Here is a 16,473-nt window from a genome sequence, read left to right as displayed (position 1 = left end):
CGGCAGCTCAGAGGTCAAAGACCACCAATTCGCAATATCTCGGATTTGCGTGACTACAGTTGCTACAACATCTGGTACAATCTGTCTCCGGCCATCTATCAAGGACTTGTGGCATCCATGCCAAGGCGGGTTGAAGTTGTGTTGCGCACCAAAGGGGGCCCAACTCGTTATTGACAGGTGGTCATAATGTTTTGGCTCTTGAGTGTATGTCAAACCAGGTTGGTCGTTAAACAGATCTGCAAATTTACTCACTAATTCTCTTCAGTTTTCTCTTTTTCGTCCTTTTTCAGTTCATTCAACTCCAGTGCTGGATTCTTTACTTCCTCAGATTTTTTCTTCGTATGTCTAGCGTAATGGTAGCCTCTTAGAAATTCATTCTTGTTTCCGCTGACTTCAAGAAATCCATGTCTAAAATGACATTAGCTTGCAAATTTTTAACTACAAAAAACGTAGCTTTTAGTTTCTCATCTTTTACCTGCATGTATAGTGGCAGTTTTCCAATACAACCACACCGTAACTCTTTGGCTGCAATCGCTGCCGTGCCTTTGGTGTTGTACACCCTATAACGTCGGAAATTTTGCTGGAAAAATTTCCCCCAAAAAACTACTCTATGCTCCCGTGTCAATTAATTAGATTGCAGGTTCAAAATAATTTGTATTTCTAGTAACTCTAAATTGTTTTTTCCACCACCGTACTCAGGTATATTTGGGATTAATTTATCTCTTCCAAGGGCCGCTGACTTTACTACTTTCCAGCGCCCCTCAGAAATTTAACTGCTTTAGCTTCTTTTCTTACTTCTGCTGTTTATCCTCCAATTGGTCATCGTTTCTCTTCTGCAAAAAGTGTTTTTTGCGATTGAATTTTGGCTGCCTTCGTTCATCTGCCTTATGTGTGCCGAAAATTCTGTACTCTTGCCTATACCTCTGTGTGCTTGGATTATTGGAAACGGGGCGGCTTTCGTAGTTTGTGGGCAGCTCAAATAGTTTCCAAGGTCGACGGTTTTCTTATTTCTATAAAATCTTGCGGCGGTGGGGTTAATCTAGGCAAGATGATTTGAATTGCGTCGTCGTCGGGTTTTCTTCCATACAATAATTTAACCAATTGAATTTTCTGCAGAATACTGTTTGTGAAATCCTTCCCGTTGTGGAAGTGGATGGTGGCCAGGCCAACTGTAGAGTTTCCATGGTTCTAAACTGTTTTGGGCGCTAGTGGTGGAGTCTATATGTTTTTTTCGGGAGCATTCTCAGTAGATCCTACCTGAAAAGACGGCATAGCGAATTCTCCCTATGTGTTAAAGAACATATACTACCGAAGAAGGTTTAAATAACCTTTTCATTTGAACTAACATAACAAGATGCGCACTCACTCAGTGCTCACAATTCACCGCCACTTGTGGCTAAAATAAATTGAAAAGAAAATAAAAATGTAAAATCACTGTAGATTAGGATAGCTAGACGGCTGGCTGCTTAGTTATCTAAACCTCAAAATCGGCTGCACACAGCAAAGGCGAGCCTGGAATATCAGTATAATCTGAAAAGGGTGGCTAACACCAGCTAAAGATATCTATATTTCAAACACGCAGCATAAGATCGGAACTAACTCCACTACATTTCCGCACGAACTCTTGAAACGCAGCTTAAATACTGCTTATGAACACAATTAAATTTTGCATACTACGTCACTAAGATTTACATTCCAGCAGGAAACTGAAATCAGGAGGGAAAGGAAAGTCAAATTAAAAATAAGTGGTTAGAATAAAATTAAGTTCTTTTCAATATTTCTCGCCAGAATTTAAATATTTGAAAATAAGGTTTTAAACGCTTTGTTCGAAAATAGTAAATTCTAACTTAAATTTGAAGAGTTACAATATAATGCTATTGAATTAAATTGTTAAATTTAAATTTTTAAATTTAACAATTTAATTCAAGGAACACGACTTGATCTTGACTACCAACTTTTGAATTTAATCTCATGTCTTTCCAGTGGATCTGGAAGAAAACCAGCATTAGTACTAGTTTTAGATAACATATGCATTTGTAGACAATTCATGAAACTTTATTTTCACTAGTTTAGTTTTCCACTTCTTAGCTCTCCAGCATATGCGTACTGAAATCTTTAATCCTTTCGGGCACGCTACTATTTGAAGTTAGAATTTTACCCCCAAAAATTGTAGGCAGTCTATTTAGGCCTAGGAGAGTATGCAAGTATAATTTTACAAAGATTGCAGAAACCGTTTCCATTTTGTGGGTGTGTCCGAAGCGAACACACTGAGCTGCACGAGCTGCGATAGGTGAGCAATGCTGTGAAGCAGGAATTACAGTAAAATACCTTGTCTATGATTTAAAAACAGTAGAATCTGATCTCTGTAGCAGATTTAGCATAACCCAGGGTGCACCACGGGGAGTCCTGCTATTCTACACCCCGAATAAAAAACCAGGAAAAAAAAAGGAAACTTTCATTGCTTCGGCAATGCTTAGGCCTCTCCGAGCCATTTACACAATTTTAAAATTTATAAGAGAAATAATTAAAATACTATAATATTTAGAATTAATTATTGACTAGAAAAAAATAATTATTAAATATATATATACAAATAAAAATCTGCAGAAATGAGAACTAAGCAAACTACGCATGATGAAAGCAGGAGAAAAGAAGGGTCTGCTCTTGCTGAAAATTTAATAGCTAATTGAAAACAAAGTAAAGGGGGCTTCAAAATCGAAAACAGAAAGAATAAAAACAAATATAAATGAATCTACGTTCTCAGCCTCCCCCCGTGTTTGAAGCACGAGACCAGATACTGTGAGTCACTCCCACGTGCAGGCGCTACCAGTACAGTGCGTTCAGTCCGAACACACCGTACACTGAAGGCTTCACTATCGCAATATTTCAAAGATAAAAATTAAAAGTAATACAGAATAGGCAGATTAGCATACGAACACAAAAATTATATATAGATTTTTTTTCATTGATATTCTTTATATTTAAAAAAAAATTTGAAACATTTCTTTGAAAAATCAGTGTCTTTAAAAACAGAATATATCTTAACGTTAATGATTTGCTTGTGTGGTGCTGCCATCTATTATTCATAAAGGAGATTAAAAGTAACCATTAGTGTAGTTTTCGTGATATTTATCGATTATTTTCAGTGTCTAAAGAGGGAATATTTTTGGTGTGTTTAAACCGAACACACTGCGCCGGAAATTGTTAAATGCAAGTAAAAGTGGGATGTTTACATAACAACTGGAACTTGAACCCTGTGACTGAGAACCTACGCGTTAAAAAGCTCATACACACTATACTTCGACATAATCCGTATGTCCAAACTCATTCTAGTGTATTTATTCAATATGCATTAACTTTGTGTTCAGCCGGAGCGCCTAACTATAATTCAACATACCTAAGCTATCTTTCAAATTTCGCTAAATTTTAACTTTCAATTTCTGAACATAGTTAATAGTTTTACAAAACTACAGCATTTTCGTTTTGCATTCAGAGGCCCACATTTACATTAAACACAGTTGCCCAAGTTTCTTATATCCAAATTAAACAAAGTTGCTGGAAATAAATAATTTTGTCTTCTCCAAAATGCATAAAACAGTCCTTTCACTAAACGGCGTGAATCGCACTACAGCGACTGCAACTGTCACGGTTCTAGCAGGCCTAGTACCTCTCCAAATGTAAATGGGCAGTGTAAACAGCAATAACAACTGTCACCACGAATAAAAGACAGGCAACATACAGAGATCTTCACCTTAATCTAGCCGATTATGAGTACAAGAGGTCGCTGCTTAATGTCCATCCAGTGCAACATGGAGCAGGTATTCAAGCCCACCCAATGATGCTCAATAGCCAAAATATTTCAGAAAATTCAATTTGCATATATACAGATGGTTCCAAACTCGATGGAGGAGTTGGATGCAGCGCTGTAATAAAATGTAACAATGAAATTTTACAAGCATACGAAGGGCACTTAGGATCAGGAAATATGGTATTTCAAAGCTGAAGTGGCCGCAATTAGACAGGCCATCGCAGTGACGGAACAATTAGATGGGCACACATTCCGCATCTTCATAGACAGCCTTTCTGCTATTTATGCAATCCTTAATCCCTCCCTACCATCCCTGTACTCAGATAGTTGATATCCAGGCTCTGCTTAGAAAGAGCAAGAGTCGAAGGCCTATTCATATCTCCTGCATAAAGGAACATGCTGGATACCAGGGGAATGAAGAAGCCGATGAACTCGCCAAAGAAGCAGCAAGAAACATCAATGCTTAGCCCGTGCCCAATCTGCTACCTAAATCTCATCTCAAAAGACAGATTTTGGAGAAGGCATTAAAACAGTATCAAGAGGAATGGGATACAGCTCCTCAAGTTAGAAGAGCTTATGTATTTTATCATAAAGTTTCCACTGATTGACTTATCTCGGCACCCTTTGTAACAAGATTCCTAAAGCGCCGTTCCCACTGGGGTTTATCTGAGCTAACGGAGTCAGTTCCCTGCGTCGACTAGGTCCGCTACGCCTGCAGTTCAGATTTTTCAACTTGCTGCCCTATGGAGAAAAACTGGTTTTGGAGAAGGGTTGACTACGTTAGTTGTGTTCGTTAGGTCAAATAAGCCCCAGTGGGAATGGCGCATAACGGGCCACGGCCCCTTCCCAGAGTATTTCTATAAAAGGGGATTTTTCTCATCTGAGCTCTGTGTGCGCGGCGGGGCTGGTACTCCAGACCATTACATAACAGCATGTCCACCCACAGAGACCTGGCACTTGCGGCGGCCAGTTGATGATGCACCATTCATGCGCTTCTTCATTAAGCAGCCTTCTCTGCTCAGGAAACTTAAACTCATAATGGAAAAAATGCAGGCTGTGGGTCAGGACCTTTGTCATGTCACCTAGTGCCCCACAGATACTTGCCCAGTCTTCAGTACTAAAGGCCTCATTCAATTGAAACATTTAGCGATCATTGGTTGTGATACGTCATCAATTGCGATCGGTTTCGCTGTTTTGGTATTCAATTGAAACGTAACGATCACTCTGAGCTCGCGACCGATCATTTCTATAACGATCACTCCGAACCCATCATTTCGAGGAAAAATCGATCGAATTAATATGGCGGCTGTGTTGTTTTTACGTTCCCGGAGCAGACAGAATTCGAATGTGCCAAGATATATTAGATTTAGGGATTTGTACACAAAAAATTCATTCTAGATTTCTTATGCATTAGATGTAAATATGATTTAAGTAATATGTATGTGATATTAATTAAGTAATATGTATGTAAGTTAAACAATAGGAACATCAGTAGCTCTATCTACCTTCACAAGTAGTAATGCTTCTTGACAACTATTATTGCTGAAATTAATACTATTATCTCTGATAATCAAAGTTGAAATCTAATTCAAAATTAACACGTAGATTTACTTTTAGATTTCTATTCTAATTTGAATTATTTGCTTGTATTTCTTGCTGAGTATAATTGTGCCCTTTATTTAAAAGATACTTTCTATGTTAGGTTTTATCAGCACTTCGATTGCTTGGCACAGGCTCATTTCAAAGTGTCATTGGAGATGACTTCCTTATTCAAGCATCACAATCGACAGTTTCAAGGAATCTTGAGGGTGTTGTAAATGCATTAACCGAAGTACTGCCACAGTTTGTGAAATTTCCACTGAGTGAAGAAGCACGCTTTGAGAAAAAATTTGACTTCTTTACAAATGGATTTCCAAATGTTGTTGGGGCTATTGATGGCACTTTAATAAATATACAGAGACCATCAGTTGATGACTAGTTTGTTTTTATCAGCCGTAAAGGGAAATTTGCTCTAAATATTCAACTGGTAAGTCTCTAAATATATATATATTGTAATCATTTTCTGATACCATAAAGCTATACAAAGAAGTTGACAAAAACCATTTTATCACATTATAGTATCGTACATATAATGAGCTGTTTCTGAGTGATATTCTTAAAAAAACATGCACTTGATTGTGAATTAATATTTCATCTTGATAGTTATTGAATGCTATCCTATTAAACAATAACGTTGTGTAATAGGATAGATAGCATTAGTTAGATTAAATAATTGGTTTTTTCTGAAGACTGTTTCTTTGATATGGAAGGAATTAACTGTATTCCATAAATTTAAACCATAAAATTGTATTACCATAAAAATTGTGTATTACCATAAAAATGATCTCTAAATGCAAGATCTTTTTTAATGTGTACTTTTTCCTTACTGCACTGAATGTGCCAATTGCCGAATACATATGGCATCATGTCGTAATCATCTGTTTCTTGTAGTTATTAGCATTTTCTTTCATGCACATTATGCTTAATTTTATTTGATTATATGAGTTTCAATGTTATGCAGTAAATGTCTGAAAATATATAAAGTTATTGCTACCACTGAAGAACACTCAAAGCAACAAAATTAGCAATTACTACATATCTGTTTGCTGGACGACAAATAAGTTTACTTTAATGCAGTAAGGGCCAATTTCTGTTTACACAAAGGCCAAGATGTGCATTGATACTGTGGGTCACATATAGTTTTCTTTAGCAAATATCTGTGGTGTACCAGTTGTCCACATCTGCATAAATGAAGCATAGCTTCACTTAGGCAAACTGAAACTTAAGAGGGTATGGAAAAACATACTTATAGAAATACAATAGATGTACCTTTTTTGTGAAGCCAAAACTTCATAATTTCATTCATATATGAATCTAAGTAGTTTTCTATTGATTTTTGTTAAGCTTTGACAAACGCCAAATGACTCTTAATCGAACCTCAGAGTCGTTCAGCATTTTGGGTATGCACTCCTGTACCCACATCATCAAAGTTGCAATTGTTTTAATCTTAATGTTCTTTTCCCCATTCAACAATCGTTAATTCTTGGTACCAACTATAGATAATCAGAGTACGGTAAAAATTTAAAAGTAGAATTCTCAAAATTTTCTGAAGTATTACTTACTTTTCACAAGTCTTGATATTGCAAATCTAGTCCATTTTCAATTAAAGTCCTATATCATACCCATTAATATCCTTTTCGAATGCCAGTAGGATTCCACATTTACAAAAAAACCCTTAGATTTTGTTCTGTAGTGGTCAGGTCTCAAATTGTAATTAATTTTTATTTAATCTCCATAAAAACAGTTCTGTTAAAGGTTTTTCTTGAAGAACAAGAATTATTATGCTAAAGGAAGTACTTTTCCACTACTTAGGCACTTTTGAAGAACAAGAATTATTATGCTAAAGGAAGTACTTTTCCACTACTTAGGCAGTATTCCTTTTTGGGGCAAAAATAATCAACATATGTACTGAAAAAAAATTGATTGGTAAAAAAATTAAAGTATATTAAGAAAAGTTAGTGTAAACTTTAAATTTGTCATAGAATTAAGTTTTAACATTTCTTTTGCACTATGTTTTTCTAAAGGTTGGCTTATTTTTTTATGTATTCAGTAAAATTTTAATATAAAACAATATTTTTCATATCTATAAGAGAATGGAGCAGGTTATTCCAGAATTTCAGCATTAATGCTGCTTAATGTTCAACATTTCATATAATATATGTTTTAGGATTTTTAAAGAACAGTATGAAATATGCTATTTTTCAGAGGTACCCATCTTTAGTTTTTAATCTGGAAATAGTGTGTCTCATTGAATCTTAATAATATTAAAAAAAATTGAACCATATTATCAATTAAAAATTTTTTAATTCTCTTTAGGTCTGTGATGCCAAAATGGAAATTTTGAATGTCGTGGCACGATGGCCAGGAAGCCCACATGACACTATTATGTGGAAAAGGAGTGCACTAAGAGAACTTTTCGTGTCTGGTCAAACACCAAGACAGAACTCTCTTCTTGGTGACAGTGGATATCCACTAGAACCATGGCTTCTAACGCCATATTAAAATCCCACTACAGAAACCCAACAAATTTTTAATCAGAAACACAAGTCTTTGAGGGCTGTAGTGCAACATTGCAATAGCCTGTTGAAATCTAGATTCTGTTGCCTTCACGAGAGTGGTGGAGTTCTTCTGTACACACCAACGAAAACATGAAAAATTATCTTGGCATGCACTGTATTGCACAATATATGCATTCAAAGAAATATTCCTTAGGAAAGTTATGAACTTGAAGAAGAAACTGCACAACCTATCAATAATCAAGCGTACAATAATAACTGGAGACGAGAAGCTCTACTTATTCGAGATGAAATTGCAGCGAATATGAGCCGATAGTTTTTAACTAATTAAACCTTTGTGTGGCACATATTTTCTGCAATTTAATGTTGTTTAAGTGGAGTTTGTTTTTTTAACTGTTATTATTGGTTGCAAATAAAGTTTGTTTTGCTAGAGTTAGCAATGATGCTTAAATTACAGAATCATTAATATTCACATATACCAAAATAGAATATAAACATATATGTAAAATATGAATTTTACCATAATTTTCTATCAGTAGTAAATACTTTTAATGAAGAATCTAGCAAGAAAATTCATTTGATATATTTAATTGTAGCATTTCATAATGTAGTACTTTTTTTTTTGTAATTGTAGTAATTTATATGATTTTTTACGTTTCTTATATTAACCACAATAATTTCAGTATAAATTAAGAAAAATTACATTTCAATGGAACAATAACCTAATGAACTTGTATAAGTTATGCAAAAAAACTTAAACTAAGTGTAAATTAAGAAAAATTGCATTTCAATGGAATAATTTTATTTTTCACATAATTTTAACAACTCGTCATAAGAAATATTATTTTTATACATTTCATCATAACAAACATTTTCAATGTTTGGCTAATCTCTTTTAGCTCATTTAATGTTTTTTCATGCAAGCTAATAAGTTCCTGAATATTTGTTTCTTCACTTTCCACTTCTTGTACTCTCCTCTTCTTTCTGAAGCGGGAAACCCTTGGTGTCAAAAGAGCAATTTTTTTTGACTTTGTCATCACTAAAAATAGAGGTAGATTTATAGTCTATGCCATCTGAACTATAATAAACCAAAAAAAAAAAAAAAAAAAAAAAAAAAAAAAAAAAAAAAAAAAAAATACTCCCTCAATCAGTAGTTATTCCAACTACCAACTGATAGATAGGAGCGCAGTAAAAGGCATGTTACCAAAGTACGCTACTAGGTGGGCACAATGTCTGGATGCCTAATGGTTATTTAATTTAACATTCTTATTTTATAATTATTCTGATAATCACTCACAGAAAATATCAAGGAAGAGTGTTAAGCAAAATTATTATAATTTTGTTTAATTACAAATGTTCATATCAGTTTATTGGCTATGTAACTTACATTAAAAAGGAACAAGAACATATTTTTTATTTGTGATATAAACTTGTTACATGGAGTATCCAAATGAATTTCTTCATTAATACCCGTCTCTATAAAGAAAAAAAAAGAGTACAATATTATCAAGTATGCATTTCATCATCACAAATACTATCATATCATATACTTTATCGTAAAAGATTTAAATTTATAAATACTTTATTGTAAAAAATATTACATTTCTGAACATGAAATTTTTATTTCAAAATCAACTTAATTTAACATAGTATTTTCGAAACATTTCCTAATGATTAGCATCAGTAATATAAAGCAATGTGAAACACTTGCTACAAATATAATAAAACTATTTCTCTTAATTTAAAATCGACCTTCAAAACCTAGTACACTGACTCATTTAAGAAAAGAAAATGCAGTTGATAGAGCTTTGTCCATTTTTATAACATTACAATTAAAAACAAGCAACATACCTACCATTCAAAACATAATCATTTTCAATATTTTCTTTGTTATGATCTATAAAAACAAAAGAAAGGAACTAAGTTCATCATAAAACATTCCAAATAATTTGTTTTAATACGAAAAATCTGAGAGTGCCTTGAACAAAGTAATATAATTAAAAATTTTACCTTCTCTCCAACTATTTCTAATGTAACAAACGATCTGTGACTGCGCATAAAATGTAACATTATTCCATGAGTTCATTTAATGTACATGCATAAAGACATTACATAAAAATATCGGCAGTTTATACATAAATCAAAGTTAAATTATCTTCTCTTCCGAGATGGCACATTTGTCAAGTTTTAAGTAAAAAGATTTGTTTTAAAACTTCTTCTTTGATGGTGGCTAGTTACATTGCTTGAAGGATAACTACTTACTGCACCAGGATTGGGCATGACTGGCCATGAAAGCTGTCAGGGGCCTTCCCCTGGAATGCCTCAGCTGCGTGACACACCAGGCTCAAAGTTTGGAGCAAACGTTACTTTGACTATTATAATATTTGACTATACATTGACATAAAAAGAATTTTCACAAGTATCAGAGCATGAATTGAACATCTTCCCTGCATAAAAACAGATGAATAAGCTGGTCTAGATGAAAACATTTGAACTGACAGTAAAACTACCAGAGTATGAATAGCTTCAACTGTAAAAACACGTGCATTGTTATCTAAAGCTATATCAACAACTATTTCAATTTACACTGCATGGAGGAATACAATAAATCTTTACATTACCCCATTTGATAGAGATATAAGGTTCACTTCACCATGTTCTGGTGAACATAGATATGCATACATTTTCATCTTATGACAAGTTCATTATTGGTAACTTTCACGTTAAAACATAAAGAGATTTTGACTAAACTAAGCGCAAAATGCAAGCAACTCAATCCGAATAAATAACAGAAGGAGGAGGAATAAACTGACAAACTGGTCGAAGATTTTTAAATATTTCTTCAGGAAATTGTGAATATATATAGTTAAAAAATCTGATGTGTACACCACATGCCTTCCTTGTACGGAATACTAAATTATACGCATTTTTTCTTGCATTTTATTTAAACTTATTAGATTGAATTAAACCTACTTCGCCGACAGAACATAAACCACAATAGAATAAATACATTCTTTAAAATTCACTTTGTTTACCATAGCGACACTCTGGCGCTAGGTTTACTTAACAGTATTATATTTCGTTCATATTATAACTCTGAATGCACAAAATTTATATCATTTAAAGAATTATCTAATCGTTGCCACATGTTCTATTCAAATACTATAATAAAGCTGGAACTATGTATAAAAGAAATTAAGCAAACAAAACAAAACCGAAACAGTTTTCAGACGATTGAGTATTTCTCATTCAATTAATTCAGTTCTCACTTCGCGACAAGGCAAAAATACATAAAAACTCAAAATATCTGTATTAGAAATTACGAAGTAAATCTTAAACGCTTATTTCCTCGAAAAAATTCAAGAAAGGATTAAGCATGATTTAATTGGCAATAATAAATGAATGCGTTATCTTTGTTGTTGCGAAGCTAAGTTTCTCTAGACTGGCAACAAATCCACTAGTCTCCTGTTTCAAATGTAAACATCAATGGCCGCCATCAAATTAGGCTTAGCCGCACTTAAACAATTTTAAAATTGTTGATAATTCTAAAAATATTGCATACAGATTTACTAAAGGCATAAAACCCTTAACCGGAAGATAAAAACAACATAATTCAATCATTTTTAAAGCAAAATATGTACAATTTACAAACATATAAGAGTAAAGAAACAGAGATCACTGAGCCGGGTAACAGAGTGGATATATTTATAAATATATTTATATACGTTTGGCGCGGCCGATTGAAACCAAAATACGAGGTGTACATCTACATGTTATAGTAGTCCTTATATACAAAATTTCAACGTTCTGAGGCTACTCGTTTTTGAGTTATGCGAGATACGTACGTACGCATGTACGTACATACGTTCGTACAGACGCCACGAAAAATTCTCTTCAGAATTAATTTTAAAGCGGTTTTATAATTTTTTGAAGGAAAAGAGTCTTTTATTCTGTCCTTACGTACATATATCACTCAAAAAATCGTTAAATTGCATTCGAAAGCGGTCAAAGTGGATATTTTCGTTGAGATATGCTGCCTGAAGCTTTTCGCGATTACAATACTTCCATTTTACTTTGTACAAGGAAGTAAAAACAAGTTTATGGAGTTAAAAAACTTGGATAAAATTAAGCAGGAAATTTTGCTCATTAATTTGTATACAACACACCAGCACAAATTCAGATTAGTATGCTCTATGAAAGCAGATTATCTTTTTATTGTTTAGTCATGTATATATTAACATTATTTTCCCAATACTGTAGCATATAAATAATATCATAAAATACCAAAATCATGTAAATAAATAAATAATTCTGAGTGTCAATCTTACAGAAATACATAATAAGTACTTTATAAATTTATAACATTACACACATTTTATTTAAAAATTTTAATGTCTCATTTGCATCCTTTAGCACATTTATGTGTGCAGCATAAAGGCTACATTAGATACACTGTTCTGTGTTAATTTCAAAAGTCCTAAAACATTCCTACCTAAAAATATTAATACTTTAAAATTACATGCTGCAAAATATTTCAAACCAAGTGCTCTGTACTGGAAGTGATTAAGGGCAAATTTATTAGAAGAAACACTTTTATCAAACAACAGCAAATAAGAAGTAACGCGACTTGTCTAAATTTATATCTTTTTACAGAACAGTTCAATAATCGAATTTTTTTATAATGAAAGTTGCAGAGACCAGATAAAAAACGTGTACATACCTAAGGTTGAAGTACTCGGCTGAACTGGTACTTCCTGTAGAAATGTAAATATAAATGAGTTTCAGCATATATGGTATTAGATTTAATATAACTTTTTACCTTAAGTTCAAATATAAAATATGCTTGATTTCAACTGGATATGCATGCTGTCAAACTCCTGCCCGCAAACTCCTTCCACGCATGTCCTACCAATTAGGGCCAGGATTTTTAATTCGGTGCCAGTTAGCTTTTGGGCGGAAGGGGGACCTCCACCTGTCTGTGTAGCAGCTTGGTTAATTTCAGAAGCTTTTCTTTCGGTGCGATATTTCAAATCTATCCATTTTTTTTTTAAATTTCAGGTCCGGAACGAATTACCCCCGACCCCAAAACATTTAACTGTAAAGCTACTTCCTCCCATGCTGTCTTCACAGCAGCTACATTTGCATAGCTGCCTCGCAGCTTCAAATTAATTAAATCGGGCCGGCTTTCCAAAAGATCAATTAACACAGAAAGTTCATTCGTTTCCGATCCAGAAAGACATACAGAAAAAGTAGACAGATGTCTTGTTTTGCACCCGCTAAGTCTTTCTGCACCGATGGGCGAAAAATCAAGCATAGGTGCGAAGGAAAGGTATATAGAAAGAGGGGCAATTTCGTATTTGAGGAGAGTAAAAAGGAACTTCGTACATTTTGTACGAATTTAAAAGGCCAGGAAGAAAAGATGGAACAAAATAAAATTTAAAATAAATGACTCAAAAATTATAGAGGAAGGGAAAAAAAAAAAAAAAAAAAAAAAAAAAAAAGGGGCCTATAGAAAGAAAAGGAAAAGAAATATCCTAAAATACGATTTTGTCCATGAGTGTAGTTAAAGGGAGAATAATTTGTCTTCATTTACAATAAATAGTGTCTTACAGGTGTGTGTGTGTAGTGAGTGTGTTTGGTAATGGTGAATAGATGTGTTACTGGGAAAAAAAATATTGACGGTGTTAAAATGCTTCGCTTCAAGGTATTTAGCATGGAATATAAAGTAATATGTATGCTTGCATCCTGAGATATCAACAAAGTCATCAAACAAAGGTATATATATTAATTTAACTAAAGTCACTTATGCTATTTTCGTTCCCAACATTGTCATGCATTTTTCAAAAAACAGCAGCAGACAAACAACATAGAACCACATACAATACAAGACCACAACCGCACACACACACACACAAAAACAAATAATAATAATAATAATAATAACAATAACAATAATAATAATATATATATGTGTGTGTGTAAATTACAGAGTATATGTATTATAAAACTCAAATTAAACATAGTATTTATTAATTTAACTATCATAATTTATTACAAGATTAATTATTTTACTATCATAATTTATTACTAGTTAATTAATGCTAGTATAACACAATGAGGCACATTGTAATTTATATAAGCTCATAGTTCTAAGAATTTATTTAAAGCAGTGAAGAATAATCCATCCCTTACACATGGACATTTAACAGATAGCAAAGAACAGTGTGAGAGAAACCAAAATATCCGAGAGGGAAGTAGCGCGATGCCCCGAGTCCCCAAATTTGTGTTAAATTTTCCCTCTCACGAGATTCCTCGGGGCCTTTGTAGGTGATGACAGACTTGAACTGATAACGTTGGCGTCTCTTTGGAATTGATTCACAAAGGAAGCCACAAGCAATGGGCAATTTCAAGTATTTTTTAATGCTAAAAACTGATGACAAATTAAAATTTAATTGATTTAAAGGCACTTATATATAGAAATTTGATTTATTTTAGATGAAAGAAAAGTACTTATCTTAAATTTCCAGGCTTTCGTAGTCCAAGCCTCAAATTGTCGGCTGTTTTATTCTTGTCAACATCGGAGGGGAAATTCTTTTCTAGAGATATAGGTTTTGTAGAAAAAACACTATTTCAAAGTAATTTAATTGATAATCACCAAGGGGAAAGGAATTTTCTTTCACTTTTTTACGGAGCGCTGCGAACGTGCAGCCGTTTGCCTCGGTGATCGCAGCGCCTCCCGTTTCCAATCCATATTTACAAATAGAAATGCGGTTTTCAGTTAACACAGTTAAGGGCAGAGAAACGTTTTCATTGGTTAGTTCTCAAAAAACGCCACTTCCGACCACGCGATAATCAGAATCGCGCATTAAATAATCTCTGGCAACCCCTACCAGTTCGACTGATAGGCAGGTGTTTCAATTGAATACGAAAAATCACTCCCTTCCGAAAGTGATCGTAAATGCTGGGTATAATGATCGCTGTTTTTGGGATCATCGGCGTTTCAATTAAATGAGGCCTTAACTGTCTTATTCCTAAGTGTCTCGTTGTATTGTACTAGTGCTCTTGTGCGGCATGTTAGTGTGCTATTTAGTGTATATGATGGAACCTTGTACATGAACACTCTGAAGTAACTAACGTACACAGAGCAACTATATATGCAAAATGCACCAGGGTAACTTACTTGTGTTTATTTATTTATATATTTATGTACGTATGTATTGTAGCACTGGCCTGTAATCAAGAGTAATATGTTTAATTATTAGCGTAGAATGTATATGTACGTGAAACAAAGTACGCATGTGTAAAATAAACATTATTGTAACAATACTTCCCGGTGTTTAAACCTAAGTGCACATAAAATGCACCACGGGAATGTTTAATTATTAGTGCATAATATTTATGTAACAGCTGCAGTGTGTGCATCAGTATACTATTATTTTCTATTAAGCTCCTGCCGCCGCACTAATGGGGCGCCAAAGAGTTCTTGCGTTTTACAGTTGCGGATTCCGGACTATACCTGAAAAATCCTAACAAGCCGTCCGGGTGTCTGGTCCGTTTTCACCTGTCACCTGGTTCTTGCGAGTGAATTTTGGCTGCCGTCGTTCACCTGCCTTAGGGTGTGCAGAAATTTCTGTACTCTTGCCCATACTTCTGTGCGCTTGCATTATTGGAAAAGTGGCGGCTTTCGTACTTTGTGACCAGCTCAAATAGAGTTTCCAAGGTCGACGGGTTTCTGATTTCTGTAAAATTTTGCGGCGGTGGGGTTAATTTTGGCAAGATGATGATTTAAGTTACTTCGTCGTCGGGTTTTCTTCCATACAATAATTTAACCACTTGAATTTTTCGCAGAATGAAGTTTGCAAGATCTTTCCCGTTCGTTTGGTACCCGGCTGTACAGTTCGCCTTCTAACTGCGCACGATTCTTTATGACTGGAAAGGCTTTCAGGACGGTGGTTTTGAAGTTTTGATACGTGGATGTTGTTGACCCTGGTTTTTCGAGTGGGAATTTGCCGATGCCTTTATACCAACTCAAGGCTTGTCCTCGTGGAACTGAAGGTGAAATTGCTCCTTTTTGGATACCGACAACTGGGTACAAGATGATGTGATTGTCTAGCTGGTTGATAAATGTTACTGCTGAACCTTTACCATTAAATAGGAACTGAGGCTTCATCGAAGCTCTGGTGTCGATAATATAGGCAAATCCTTCCATAGGGTTAGCTTGAGTCACAGGTGCTGTGGAAGTGGATGGGGGCCAGGCCAACTGTAGCGTTTCCATGGTTCTAAACTGTTTTGGGCGCTAGTGGTAGAGTCTATGTGTTCTTTTCGGGAGCATTCACAGTAGACCCTACGTGAAAAGACTGCATAGCTAATTCTCCCTATGTCTTGAAGAACAGAAACTACAGAAGAAGGTTTAAATAACCTTTCTATTTGAACAAACATAACAAGATGCACTCACTCGGTCCTCACAATTCACCGCCACTTTTGGCTAAAATAAATTAAAGAGAAAATAAAAACGTAAAACCACTATAGATTAGGATGGCTAGACGGCTG

At 34.4% G+C, this 16,473-nt stretch overlaps 1 long non-coding RNA gene across 1 annotated transcript; it reads right to left on the bottom strand.

Moving 5' to 3' along the window:
• Positions 1-8,708: 8,708 nt before the first annotated feature.
• LOC118181080 (uncharacterized) lies at positions 8,709-13,210 on the bottom strand. The gene is made up of 4 exons (XR_004756813.2): positions 12,644-13,210; positions 9,779-9,820; positions 9,311-9,399; positions 8,709-8,962 (listed from the first exon to the last, which is right to left on the bottom strand). It is a non-coding gene; the product is annotated as an uncharacterized LOC118181080 (long non-coding RNA).
• Between the last annotated feature and the right edge of the window lie 3,263 nt (positions 13,211-16,473).

The sequence above is a fragment of the Stegodyphus dumicola genome, chromosome X2 (genome assembly GCF_044657685.1).
Source record: "Stegodyphus dumicola isolate Sdum_Otavi_A_Nest chromosome X2, ASM4465768v1".
In the NCBI taxonomy this organism is placed as follows: Eukaryota; Metazoa; Arthropoda; class Arachnida; order Araneae; family Eresidae; genus Stegodyphus; species Stegodyphus dumicola.
The sequence above is the reverse complement of the archived record's forward strand: the minus strand, read 5'-3'. Positions and strand labels throughout refer to the sequence as shown.